The sequence below is a fragment of the Chiloscyllium plagiosum genome, unplaced genomic scaffold, assembly GCF_037043375.1.
Source record: "Chiloscyllium plagiosum isolate Xiang-an unplaced genomic scaffold, Cpla_swu_hap1 HiC_scaffold_7, whole genome shotgun sequence".
In the NCBI taxonomy this organism is placed as follows: Eukaryota; Metazoa; Chordata; class Chondrichthyes; order Orectolobiformes; family Hemiscylliidae; genus Chiloscyllium; species Chiloscyllium plagiosum.
Window position 1 is genome coordinate 41,854,190 of NW_028270145.1, and position 14,421 is coordinate 41,868,610.

At 45.8% G+C, this 14,421-nt stretch overlaps 1 pseudogene; it reads left to right on the forward strand.

The window, feature by feature from the left end:
- Positions 1–1,890: 1,890 nt before the first annotated feature.
- Positions 1,891–11,993, forward strand: LOC148149597 (uncharacterized; annotated as a pseudogene).
- The last annotated feature ends 2,428 nt before the right edge of the window (positions 11,994–14,421 follow it).

Below are 14,421 nucleotides of genomic sequence, written 5' to 3' on the forward strand. Positions count from 1 at the left end.
ACACGAAAGACAAGGGTCAGATACCTGGGAAAGGAGGCAACAAGCAGGGTGTTAGCATTGTGGGAAAGTGGGGCATTTTAAACGGGAATGCCCGGAATTAGCACGAGAAAGGGAAGCCATTTCCCTAATGACCTCAGATGAAGATTAGGGGAGTCAGGGGTTCCTTCCTCCTGAGACCCACCGGGAACCCTTGATAAATTTAAATGTGGGACCTAAAGGGGAGGAGGCAATATTTTTGGTGGACACGGAGCAGCACGGTCATCCCTAAGTTTCAGACCTACCGGTGTTAAATTGACTAACAAGAATCTCAGGGTTTCCGGAGTAAAAGGCGAAGAATTCTTGGTGCCTATTTTTGAGCCAACCCTAATTAGAGGAAATGATGAGAAAGTGACAGGATAATTACCAACTGTAGAGTTCAATGATAAGTTTTTAAAGAATTATATTGTGGCGCTCGGCTCTTCTTTGTCTGTCCTTAGGAAGAAGGGTCTGTTGACCCAGACACATCCACTTGAGTTCACAGTACATCGGATATGACCGAGTGATTGGGTCCTGATAAAGACCTGGAAAGATACCAAACTGCACCCAAGCTGGGAGGGACCGTTCCTAACCCTCCTGACTACTGAAACAGCCGTCCGAACTGCTGCAAAAAGGTGGAGTCATCACACTCGTGTTGAGGGCCCGGTGGACGATCCTTCCCCTCCGGCAGAGTGGCAAGCACATCCTACAGGTAAAAACAATGACTGCAGATGCTGGAAACCAGATTCTGGATTAGTGGTGCTGGAAGAGCACAGCAGTTCAGGCAGCATCCAAGGAGCAGCGAAATTGACGTTTCGGGCAAAAGCCCTTCATCAGGAATAAAGGCAGAGAGCCTGAAGCGTGGAGAGATAAGCTAGAGAGGAGGGTGGGGGTGGGGAGAAAGTAGCATAGAGTACAATAGGTGAGTGGGGGAGGGGATGAAGGTGATAGGTCAGGGAGGAGAGGGTGGAGTGGATAGATGGAAAAGGAGATAGGCAGGTAGGACAAGTCCGGACAAGTCATGGGGACAGTGCTGAGCTGGTAATTTGGAACTAGGGTGAGGTGGGGGAAGGGGAAATGAGGAAACTGTTGAAGTCCACATTGATTCCCTGGGGTTGAAGTGTTCTGAGGCGGAAGATGAGGCGTCTGGTGGTGAGGGAGCAGTGGTGAAGGAGGCCCAGGACCTCCATGACCTCGGCAGAGTGGGAGGGGGAGTTGAAATGTTGGGCCACGGGGCGGTGTAGTTGATTGGTGCGGGTGTCCCGGAGATGTTCCCTAAAGCGGTCTGCTAGGAGGCGCCCAGTCTCCCCAATGTAGAGGAGACCGCATCGGGAGCAACGGATACAATAAATGATACTAGTGGATGTGCAGGTAAAACTTTGATGGATGTGGAAGGCTCCTTTAGGGACTTGGATAGAGGTGAGGGAGGAGGTGTGGGCACAGGTTTTACAGTTCCTGCGGTGGCAGGGGAAGGTGCCAGGATGGGAGGGTGGGTTCTAGGGGGGCGTGGACCTGACCAGGTAGTCACGGAGGGAATGGTCTTTGCAGAAGGTGGAAAGGGGTGGGGAGAGAAATATATCCCTGGTGATGGGGTCTGTTTGGAGGTGGCGGAAATGTTGGCAGATGATGTGGTTTATGTGAAGATTGGTAGGGTGGAAGATGAGCACCAGGGGCGTTCTGTCCTTGCTACGGTTGGAGGGGTGGGGTCTGAGGGCGGAGTTGTGGGATGTGGACGAGATGCGTTGGAGGGCATCTTTAACCACGTGGGAAGGGAAATTGCGGTCTCTAAAGAAGGAGGCCATCTGGTGTGTTCTGTGGTGGAACTGATCCTCCTGGGAGCAGATACGGAGGAGGCGGAGGAATTGGGAATATGGAATGGCATTTTGCAAGAGGTATGGTGGGAAGAGGTGTAATCCAGGTAGCTGTGGGAATTGGTGGGTTTGTAAAAAATGTCAGTGTCAAGTTGGTCCTCGTTAATGGAGATGGAGAGGTCCAGGGAAGGGAGAGAGGTGTCAGAGATGGTCCAGGTAAATTTAAGGTCAGGGTGGAATGTGTTGGTAAAGTTGATGAATTGCTCAACCTCCCCGCGGGAGCACGAGGTGGCGCCAATGCAGTCATCAATGTAGCGGAGGAAGAGGTGGGGAGTGGTGCCGGTGTAATTACGGAAGATTAGTTGTTCTACGTAGCCAACAAAGAGACAGGCATAGCTGGGGCCCATACGTGTGCCCATGGCTACCCCTTTGGTCTGGAGGAAGTGGGAGGATTCGAAGGAGAAATTGTTAAGGGTGAGGACCAGTTCGCCCAAACGAATGAGAGTGTCGGTGGAAGGGTACCGTTGGGGACGTCTGGAGAGGAAAAAATGGAGGGCTTGGAGGCCCTGGTCATGGCAGATGGAGGTGTAGAGAGATTGGATATCCATGCTGAAGATGAGGTGTTGGGGGCCGGGGAAACGGAAGTCTTGGAGGAGGTGGAGTGCGTGGGTGGTGTCTCGAACGTATGTGGGGAGTTCCTGGACTAGGGGGGGATAGGACAGTGTCGAGGTAGGTAGAGATGAGTTCAGTGGGGCAGCAGCATGCTGAGACAATGGGTTGGCCAGGGTGGTCAGGCTTGTAGATCTTGGGAAGGAGGTAGAACCGGGCAGTGCGGGGTTCCCGGACTATGAGGTTGGAAGCTGTGGGTGGGAGATCTCCTGAGGTGATGAGGTTCTGTATGGTCTGGGAGATGATGGTTTGGTGATGGGGTTGGGGTCATGGTCGAGGGGGCAGTAGGAAGAGGTGTCCTCGAGTTGGCGTTTGGCTTCAGCGGTGTAGAGGTCTGTGCGCCAGACTACCACCATGCCCCCTTTATCTGCTGGCTTGATGGTGAGGTTAGGATTGGAGCAGAGGGATTGGAGGGCTGCGCGTTGTGAGGGTGAGGGTTTGGAGTGGGGGAGGGGGTAGACAGGTTGAGACGGTTAATGTCCCGGCTGCAGTTGGAAATGAAGAGGTCAAGGGCAGGTAATAGGCCAGCGCGGGGTGTCCAGGTGGATGCAGTGTGTTGGCGGTGGGCGAAGGGGTCCTCGGAAGGTGGGCGGGAATCCTGATTGTGAAAGTAAGCTCGGAGGCGGAGGCGACAGAAGAATAGTTCGACGTCACGGCGTGTATTAAATTCATTGATGCGTGGACGGAGGGGGATGAAGGTGAGTCCTTTGTTGAGGACTGATCGTTCGTCCTCAGTGAGGGGGAGGTCTGGAGGGATGGTGAAAGCTCGGCAGGGCTGGGAGCTCGGATATGGTGTGGGTGTAGAGCTGGGAGTTGGGGGGGAACCTGTAACTGGAGTGGGTGTGATGGTAGGGGGAATGGGGGTGGAGTCATGAGCAGGGGTAGTGTTCCCCTCGGGGTTCTGGGGGTGGGGATAGTGACAGTGGGGTCTATGGGGGGCATGTCAGCAGAATGCAGATGAGTGGCGTTGGTGGGAGTGGAACTGGTGGTGACCACGGCAGTCGGGGTGGCGGAAGTCACTCCCCACATACATTCGAGACACCACCCACGCACTCCACTCCTCCAAGACTTCCGTTTCCCCGGCCCCCAACGCCTCATCTTCACCATGGATATCCAATCCCTCTACACCTCCATCCGCCATGACCAGGGCCTCCAAGCCCTCCATTTTTTCCTCTCCAGATGTCCCCAACAGTACCCTTCCACCGACACTCTCATTCGTTTGGGCGAACTGGTCCTCACCCTTAACAATTTCTCCTTCGAATCCTCCCACTTCCTCCAGACCAAAGGGGTAGCCATGGGCACCCGTATGGGCCCCAGCTATGCCTGTCTCTATGTTGGCTACGTAGAACTAATCTTCCGTAATTACACCGGCACCACTCCCCACCTCTTCCTCCGCTACATTGATGATTGCATTGGCGCCACCTCGTGCTCCCGCGGGGAGGTTGAGCAATTCATCAACTTTACCAACACATTCCACCCTGACCTTAAATTTACCTGGACCATCTCTGACACCTCCCTCCCCTTCCTGGACCTCTCCATCTCCATTAACGAGGACCAACTTGACACTGACATTTTTTACAAACCCACCGATTCCCACAGCTACCTGGATTACACCTCTTCCCACCATACCTCTTGCAAAAATGCCATTTCATATTCCCAATTCCTCCGCCTCCGCCGTATCTGCTCCCAGGAGGACCAGTTCCACCACAGAACACACCAGATGGCCTCCTTCTTTAGAGACCGCAATTTCCCTTCCCACGTGGTTAAAGATGCCCTCCAACGCATCTCGTCCACATCCCGCAACTCCGTCCTCAGACCCCACCTCTCCAACCGTAACAAGGACAGAATGCCCCTGGTGCTCACCTTCCACCCTACCAATCTTCGCATAAGCCACATCATCCGCCAACATTTCCGCCACCTCTAAACAGACCCCATCACCAGGGATATATTTCCCTCCCCACCCCTTTCCGCCTTCCGCAAAGACCGTTCCCTCCGTGACTACCTGGTCAGGTCCATGCCCCCCTACAACCCACCGTCCCACCCTCCCATCCTGGCACCTACCCATTCCACCGCAGGAACTGTAAAACCTGCGCCCACACCTCCTCCCTCACCTCTATCCAAGTCCCCAAAGGAGCCTTCCACATCCATCAAAGTTTTACCTGCACATCCACTAGTATCATTTATTGTATCCGTTGCTCCCGATGCGGTCTCCTCTACATTGGGGAGACTGGGCGCCTCCTAGCAGACCGCTTTAGGGAACATCTCCGGGACACCCGCACCAATCCACCATACCGCCCCGTGGCCCAACATTTCAACTCCCCTTCCCACTCTGCCGAGGACATGGAAGTCCTGGGCCTCCTTCACCACCGCTCCCTCACCACCAGACGCCTGGAGGAAGAACGCCTCATCTTCCGCCTCGGAACACTTCAACCCCAGGGCATCAATGTGGACTTCAACAGTTTCCTCATTTCCCCTTCCCCCACCTCACCCTAGTTCCAAATTTACAGCTCAGCACTGTCCCCATGACTTGTCCGGACTTGTCCTACCTGCCTATCTCCTTTTCCATCTATCCACTCCACCTTCCCCTCCCTGACCTATCACCTTCATCCCCTCCCCCACTCACCTATTGTACTCTATGCTACTTTCTCCCCACCCCCACCCTCCTCTAGCTTATCTCTCCACGCTTCAGGCTCTCTGCCTTTATTCCTGATGAAGGGCTTTTGCCCGAAACGTCGATTTCGCTGCTCCTTGGATGCTGCCTGAAATGCTGTGCTCTTCCAGCACCACTAATCCAGCACATCCTACAGACAACCCTCTGAAAATCAAGCTGAGTAAAAAGATTGGACTGAGATAAGAGACTATTAAGTATTGGTTAAAAAACCTGTATCCCATAACAATTGTAAGTGTTGCATGGACTCACTCCTCCCTGGTATTTAAAGGGTTAGGGAATAGACAGATAGGGTTGTGAGCTGAAATGAATGGTCTGCTTTATGTTGTCACGATAATATTGGCGCTAGCTGCCAAGGCGGGGGGTGTGGGAAAAATCATTTTACCATTTTATGTCAGAATTATGCTAAATTAAAGGGGCATACCGACTGTTGGGTATGTGCGGAGATCCCACACCATGGGTAATCCGGAATTCCTCGCACGGTAATACCACTTACCAAAGAAGAAGTGTATGATGTACAACAATTTGACTCGGGCTCAAATGATACAACTTGGAGATTTGAAAGGGGTAATTATGACTTTGCGGGATGGTTCCCTTGACCAGCCCCGAAAACTCTGGGTGCTATCGATGGCCTTAGAGTTTCCCCACCGAAAGGAGCAGTAAATACCACTTGTTTCTGTAATCAGAATGATACCGCACCCTTCCGATTAGGAAAATCATCTTGTGTCCACACCAGCCAAGCTACTCCCACAACCATTCTCCAAGTATTGATGGGACATATTGGATGTGTGGCTTAAAGGCCTACCCATTTATCCCTGGCAAGAAGTACGTTTGGAGTGGCGGATGTCGCAGAAATGGGTATTGGGACCATCCAGTTCAGACACTACCCCAAAGCCAGAAAGGCTGGAGTGGCTGCTGCTACCTCACCTATATAATTCCCCACTTGAGGCTGTTAAAGAGAGCCCCAAAAATACCTCGGAATAAACAGGGAGGAAGGCGAGTAACCCGGAAAATAACCAAAGGAGATCGCCTCCTCTGGACTTTGATACCTATGTATGGGACCGCTCGAGCAGGAGTAGAAATACAAAAGTTGGCGGCTTCCCTGGAAGAGTTGGCCAACACTACTGCTGATGCGTTGGCTGAAACCCAATCCCAAGTAGCACCCATAACGACCGAAATGATTGCCACTAGGCTAATGACTCTTCAGAACAGGATGGCTCTAGACCACTCCCTCCGTGACTCCCTCGTCAGGTACACACCCCCCACCAACCCAACCTCCACTCCCGGCACCTTCCCCTGCAACCGCAAGAAATGCAAAACTTGCGCCCACACCTCCCCCCTTACTTCCCTCCAAGGCCCCAAGGGACACTTCCATATCCGCCACAAATTCACCTGCACCTCCACACACATCATCTATTGCATCCGCTGCACCCGATGTGGCCTCCTCTATATTGGGGAGACAGGCCGCCTACTTGCGGAACGTTTCAGAGAACACCTCTGGGACACCCGGACCAACCTACCCAACCACCCCGTAGCCCAACACTTTAACTCCCCCTCCCACTCCACCAAGGACATGCAGGTCCTTGGACTCCTCCATCGCCAGACCATGGCAAAACGGCGGTTGGAGGAAGAGCACCTCATCTTTTGCCTGGGAACCCTCCAACCACAAGGGATGAACTCAGATTTCTCCAGTTTCCTCATATCCCCTCCCCCACCTAGTCTCAGTCAAATCCCTCAAACTTCCGCCTTCCTAACCTGCAATCTTCTTCCTGACCTCTCCGCCCCCACCCCACTCCAGCCTATCACCCTCACCTTGACTTCCCTCTACCTATTGCATTTCCAACGCCCCTCCCCCAAGTCCCTCCTCCCTACCTTTTATCTTAGCCTGCTGGACACACTTTCCTCATTCCTGAAAAAGGGCTTATGCCCGAAACGTCGATTCTCCTGTTCCTTGGATGCTGCCTGACCTGCTGCGCTTTTCCAGCAACACATTTTTGGCTCTAGATTATATTCTGGCAGAGAAAGGTGATACCTGTGCACTAATTGGGGAAGGTGGCTAGTCAATCTGGCTATCTATGGAATATTGATATTAGTGGGTCTGGTGGTAGGGTTCAATGTCCTAAAATGGGTAATGAGCCGATTGATGACATCCCTTGGGGAAGGAACCCAAATAAATCATCAGATGCTTTTACAATCAGCAGGTGATATGCAACAAAGAGAAAGTCAAAGAATGCTTTCAGAGTTCGAGGGACGAACAACACAAATGTAAAATGTAAGATTGTGAACCTCATCGCCAAAAGGCGTAAGAGGGCAGAACATAACAAAATGGATTAAAGGAGACTTAATAAGTGCAGAAACAACAGTTTTTAAGAAAAAGAAAAAAAGGGGAATTGCAGGAAATTAGAAATGTAGTTTCTGCAGGTGGGGGGAGGGGTGTTGCGGGATGGTACATTATACAAACGGTCGCGGAATTCTTATAGCATGTAGCATATAGCATACTTAAGGCTAAGACTTTAATGAATATAGAGGGTCTTTTAAAGAAAATAGTTTTAAGCTAGGAAATAACTGAAGGGTTGTAGCTGACCGCAAAAAGAAGCAGCAGGGGCATTCACAATAAAGCTTATAGTATGATAAGAGAAACTGGGAAAAAAAAACAAGCTGTAACAAACAAGGAACAAAGAATGCAGACATACAAGGACAGCAGGATGGCCAGATAAGAAAATAACTAAAGAGAAAAAAAAACAAGTGAGGTAATCGGATTATGATAGGATGGGAAAAGGGAGGCGTGATTCCGCAACTTGTAAACTGAATAAGATTGCTTACATGCTTTGTTTTCGCGCGCATTTCTGCGTGATTGCAGAAGCGTCCGGTACTTGCAAGGCTGTAATAAATTGTTCTTGTTTCCAAAGCTTTGTCTCAGGCTGATTTGTGAGTGAGTTCTGTTTCTCACAATAATGCAGCAAAGTATTTTAATTTCAATCCATATCTACTCACCATCTTAATAAAAGTACATTCAATTATTTAATCATCAACAGTATTGACAGTTATGCAGTGGTAATGCCACGTGTAAAGCCCACAATTCTATTTTGTATAAAAGTTTACAGTAATACCAGTAATAGGACTATCAAAGAAAAGCAAAATAAATAAGGAAATTCAGATGCATGGGCAGGATGTGGAAGTTAGCAATGAAAGCTTACAAGGCTGATCACCAAATTTACCACTGGTTCAGATATAGGACCTTTTCGAAGAAGGAGTTCTCCACTGTTAAGATCACTCGATGGAATTTCAAAGTTAACAATCAGGAACAAATAATTAATTAGTTATTCACCATGAACTCATTCTGTTTTTGCAAAGTAACAATTTTCGTACATATCTTAATTTTCTTTAAACGGGCAATCATTGTGAGGTCTTCTTTTTTCAAAGCTGCAAAGGCAACACAGGATTCTATCTCTCCCATAAAGAGAACAGTCTGTTACTAGTATGCATGGAGGCTTCCAACTTCAAATCCTGCAGAGTTATCTCTGTCTAGAGAACCCTTTGAAAGAGCATGCACAATATCTTTCTTCTATATTTTGAATTATGTAATATCAGGAGATGATAGAGCCATATTGCCTGTCTTCTATCAGCACAATGTGGCAGGTTGAAAACTGGTTTCTTCTGGCAAAGATTCTTTCCATCTGGAGAAGCAGTAATAGATCTTGATCTGCTTTTCACAGCCTTGATTTGTGCGGGCCTGCTCAATCAAAGCCTTTTACCATGTCTCCATTCCATTAAGTGTAGCAAATTACGATATACAACTTTCCATCCTCAAAATATTCAATTTCTCATTTTGCCTGACAAAACTGCATCAGTTACCTCTCTTGAATATTTTTCTGCAGTTTACTGTTTTCCTAACCATATTCCCTAATGTCCCTCAAATTGGTATCAGCACAGATTATTTATCTTTTAAGGATTTTATTGATTCAATGGTTGTTGCCCTGAGGTACATCATAAAATGCCAAACAGGTTGAATAAATATAATTATATAATTGTTCTTCCAATAAATACAAAAGGCAATAGAACATAGTTCTTCAGGGTACAGCACCACTGTACCACTCTAGCACTGTGCCATAAGTGGCTTGGTGGCTCAGTGGTTAGCACTGTTGCCTCACAGCACCAGAAGCCTGGGTTCAATTCTAGCCTCAGGCGACCATCTGCGTGGAGTTTGTACATTCTTCCTGTGTCTCTGAGGGTTTCCTCCAGATGCTCCGGTTTCCTATAATAGTCCAAAGATGTGTAGGTTAGGTGGATTGGCCATGCTAAATTGTCCATAGCATCCAGGGATGTGCAGGCTAGGTGGATTGTCATGGGAAATGCAGGGGTACAGGGATAAGGTGAGGGGTCGGTCTGAGTGGGATGCTCTTCAGAGGGGTAGTGTGGATGTGATGGGCCAATAGGCCTGCTTCCACACTGTGGGAATTTATGATTCCAAATAATACTCATTTATGCATACATTTACTCCATCATCTACTGGAACCTTCTTTCGATGCAACTGCATTTCCTTTAATATTATGCATCTTCAGCTTCATAGCGTGTGTCTTATGTAGCATTCAAGTAAGATTGTTCTGAGATCTTAAACATAAAGCCCAGTATTAGGTAACATGCTTCAGAAACTCACATGAAGATAGAATTATAGAAGCTTTCAGCCACAGAAAGTGTCTATTCAGTCATTGTGTCTGTTCTACCTTTTTTGAAAGAATAAGTCATATTTAGTTCCTCACCTTTCTTTATGGTTTGTAACCTGGCAAGTTCCTCATATCAATCCAACTCCATTTTAAAGTTATTTGTGTCATCACATTCCACCCTTTATGAGGTGAAACATTTGAGATTCTCACAACTTTGTGTGAATAAAATTCTCCTCACTTCCATTCTGGATATTTTGCTAATGAGTTGGAATATATATTTTCTGATCTCTGACTCATTCACCAGAAATAAATGATTTTGTTTACTATACCAAGACCCCTCATCATCATGAAAGCCTCTATTTGGTCACTTCCTCTGCTCCCAGGTGAACAGTTTTAATTTCTCTAACCTCTCCTCATAATTGGTCTCTTGTCCTTTGTAACATCCTCTTCATCTTTTCTAATATGATCTTATGTAAGAAGATCTAATTTATTCATGATCCACATCTGAAGTCACATGACTGTTTTGTACATCGTCTTTATTTGGCAATCAATGGAAGGACAATTGGAGAGAGGTATTCAGAGTTGGTGGCCAAAAAAAAGTTACCTGTTTGCCCTCTGAGTAGTGAATTTCACAGCTTTATGAGTAAAAACGTTTTCAAGTCTACTGCAATTAATTTTAGAAATGAGTGCCTTTCTACTAGATCGCTCAATTGCTCCATGCAGTCTCTAAGTATGTAATGTGTCCTATTCAGTCATAATGTACAACTCCTAAATCAAACACTGACATAGGATGGAATCATATAGAATTTAAGAGGCATTTGGATGGGTATATGAATAGGAAGGGTTTGGAGGGCTATGGGCCAGGTGCTGGCAGGTGGGACTAGATTGGGTTGGGATATCTAGTCGGCATGGACGGGTTGGACTGAAGGGTCTGGTTCCATGCTGTACATCTCTATGACTCTAAGTCTGAGCAGCATGGACAGTGGCAGGATTTCAGGCACAATCAGATGAGAAGTCTGGCGAGGACCATCTTGACATCAGGAGCATCTTGCTTCAACTTTTATAGAATTTTTTTTAGAATTAGAATCCCTACAGTGTGGAAACAGGCCCTTCAGCCCAACAAGTCCACACAGACCCTCCGAAGAGTAACCCACCCAAGCCCATTCCCCTACCCTTTTTAACCCCTTATAGTTTTCACAGACGACATAACAAGTTTCTTGTGAAACAGTGACAACTTGCCAATTGATGGTGATTGTTGCTTGGCAAATGTTTCATTGAAGGCCCAACTTGCCTTATTAATAATTGGCTTTTTATCTTGCCAAACTCGACAAACAAGCGAGATGTCAAGGAAACTTAGCATGGAAATGAAAGCATGTACCTGTTAAGTTAAGCTCACAGCTTGCTCTGAAGGATCTGAATGTTGGATATTGTACACCAGCATCTCAGGGTATGCTCATGGGCTCCAGCCCTACATCCACAGTCATTGGAATCTGACATGTGCCCTTAAATGCTGTACATTGGACTGCTCCAGCAACTATCAAGCTTCGACTAACAGTCAGCTGGCCAAGGCTGCATCTCTGGGCTTCTCACTGCTCTAGAACAAACTCACTCTGTGTTTATCTGAATGCTCACAGCATCCCTGCCTTGCATTGCTGTGCCTTTTTGCGCTTTGCCTTCTCAGCCCGAGATACCAGCGTCAGATAACTTCTGCTTTGCCTTGACAAAGAATTCACTGTAGCTTGGACCTTGGCAAAAAATAGCAGAATCCTGCCCTTTTTTGTTCTAACAAAAACAATCCCAAATTTTCAAGGCTTTGTATTTCAATAATTTATACCAGTCAGTAACGAATAAACATACACTGTAACTGTTTCATTTCTTGAATTTATCTTTCATGATGATTCACCAGGTGCATCTGAATAGAGCTCCCTATTGAAGGGGGCAACATGGAGGTTTTGATCAGTAGTCTCTAGGCCTTGTGAGACTTTTTAAATAAAATGGTGATGACCAACTTCTGGTTCAGTAAACCATCTCTCAGAATCAGCACAATCTAATTCAAATCTACTTGATCAGTGAGCCCTTAGATCTAGAACATAAGTATTTGTCATAACTATTTTCATGATGTAAGTTTTCCTTTCTGATTCTAGCTATTATAATGTTTTCATTTAACCCCAACAGACACTCAGTTAATTAGCTGCCAATATTAAGGACCAGGCTGTTACAAACCTGCAATTTGGTAAGAAAGCCTTTTTATGAACCTTCCTGGAAACTTCAGTCCCAGCATCATAGTCAGGTAATTCTTTTATCTCTCCCTCAGATATCATTTCAATACATTGAGTTTAAAAATTGGCTTAAGAACAAAGAAATACCAGAGGTACTTTCAGTCATTATAAACAAAAATTGTTAAAAATAAAACAACCTGCGATATCAATTTATCTTCTCCATGCTTATTTGTTCTTTGTTTGGGTTTAGGTACTTGTAAGGATGTTTGGAAATCAGCTTGCAACATACTTTTATGATGTCTTACAGAAATATTGCCTTTTAAGAAGATAAGTTCTGATACATCCATTAACTAATAATGTGATCTTCGGCAGAACAGTAATGGACTTAATCTCCTTTGATGAAGTCTTCCATTGCCTCTATCCCTCTAATCGCTTTCTTCTGCTTATGTTCTGTCTCTTAAAAACACTTCTACACAAGGATACCTAGGTTGAATGCTTTGGTTAAGATTTGTGATATGGATGGAAAGCAAAAGGTTTCCCTACCTAAATGTACTGAAAGGAAACGTACTAAATTCTTCCTTTGCATAGTGTATGAGAAAATATTTTTTTAAATTACTTCAGGCAAAGCTGCCATCTCGGGCAAAATGTAGGCTAATTAAATTCGTGCTTTCAATTTCTTCCTATCTTTACAAATCAGGCAGGCAATCCAATGACTCAGTCAGATGGAAATCTGACGCAAGGAATGGCATTCCTGAGTGGCATCTTTTGCCCTATTATTTTGTTATGGAATACATTACTTTGGAAAGACAGAACCTTCTGCCAGCAACTTGTCCATTTGGACCTTTACATCCCTTTACTTCTCTCGCAGGGCCATGAATCTGTCAAATTCAGAGTATGGTGGATATCGGGACATTCAGTTAATATAAGGAGAAGATAGACAAATTTTTAATTAGTACTGTAATGGGTTGGAAGGTTTTGGACAGTAGACAGGAGATGGGAGTTGAGGCCGAAATGTGGTCAGGCATCATCGTATCAAATGACGGGGTAGGCCAGAGGAGCTGAATTGCTTTCCTCCTGCTCCTAGCTTTTATGTTCTCAGAGAAAGAACAGAACTCTGGTACATCCAACATAAATTCTACCACTTGTTTGTCAAAAACTATCAAAAACTTATATACAAAAGAACGTGAAATTTTTTTAACTCAATCTTTCCCAACTCAACATTGGATGCATAAGTCTGAAGAAATGCACTATTTCAATATATACCTTTTAACATGCTACATTGAAGCAAATTCTGCAGCACACAGTTTGCCAGCGAAATGACAGGCTCGGTAGGATATGGAACAGGCTCTTCCTTCACTTTGATATTTATTTATTTCAGTATTTCTCAAGCCTCCTCCTTTGAAAGATAAAGATCATAGGCAGATAAAAGCTTGACCCTGCATTCCTTCTGTAAGTGATTTTTTAAAATGATGGCACTTGTCAGTATCAGTTCCTTTTTAGTTTAATATTAATCAGTGAAATGCCAGTGTTTCAACATTTCCTGTAAAGCAACAACTTAGCCATGGTGATTAGGCCTTGCCCATTTTGGAGAGCTGCTGAATATAGTTCCGTGTTGATGTTCCAAGTCATTGTCAAAATGAGTAAATATACATTGTAGTCAGAATGTCAGTCAAGTCCCACACTTCCCTGTGCAGCACATCAAAATAAAGAGAAAATAAAACTGTTGCGGCTCAGTACAGGGAAATAAAGCAGGTAGAAAAGAAAATAACAAGGAGAAAAAGGAAGGGAAATGAGGAGGATTTAAAAAAACCATGAAACTGAGGAAGAGAACAAGAAATAGTAGTCAAAGAGAAGACATATATATGTGTGAATTTGGCAGGATCGAGAAAGAAGTAGAGAAGCAGAAACAAGTGAAGCGAGAGGGAGGAATTTGCTTTACAGACTCATCATTTTAAAATCCTTAGTTAGTGGTGCCCAAGAAGCTGATATTTTCAGCCCACAAAATATTGAGAGTCATCAATAGCTAGTTACTGATACAGTAAAGTGATGCATATCATTTGACTTTTAAAGGTGTTCCTGCCCTCCAATCTTCATCTTCAATTCCACCTTTAAGCAGTAGCTCTGTATCACTTGCTTCCCTTAGAGCCAAAGATGTTTAAGTATCCCCAGCAATTGTGCATATATAGACTTCTAGGCTAGAGAATCTCATAGATTCACAACTCTCTGAGTGAAGGATTTCTCTTCATTTCCATATGAATGACTGTTCCCTTAACCTGAGACTAAAGCCTGAATTTTCCTATGACCAGATAATTGTTACATCAGTATAGATGGGAGTTCCAAATGAGGACCCTGAGAAATCCCAATCATAGCAGGCT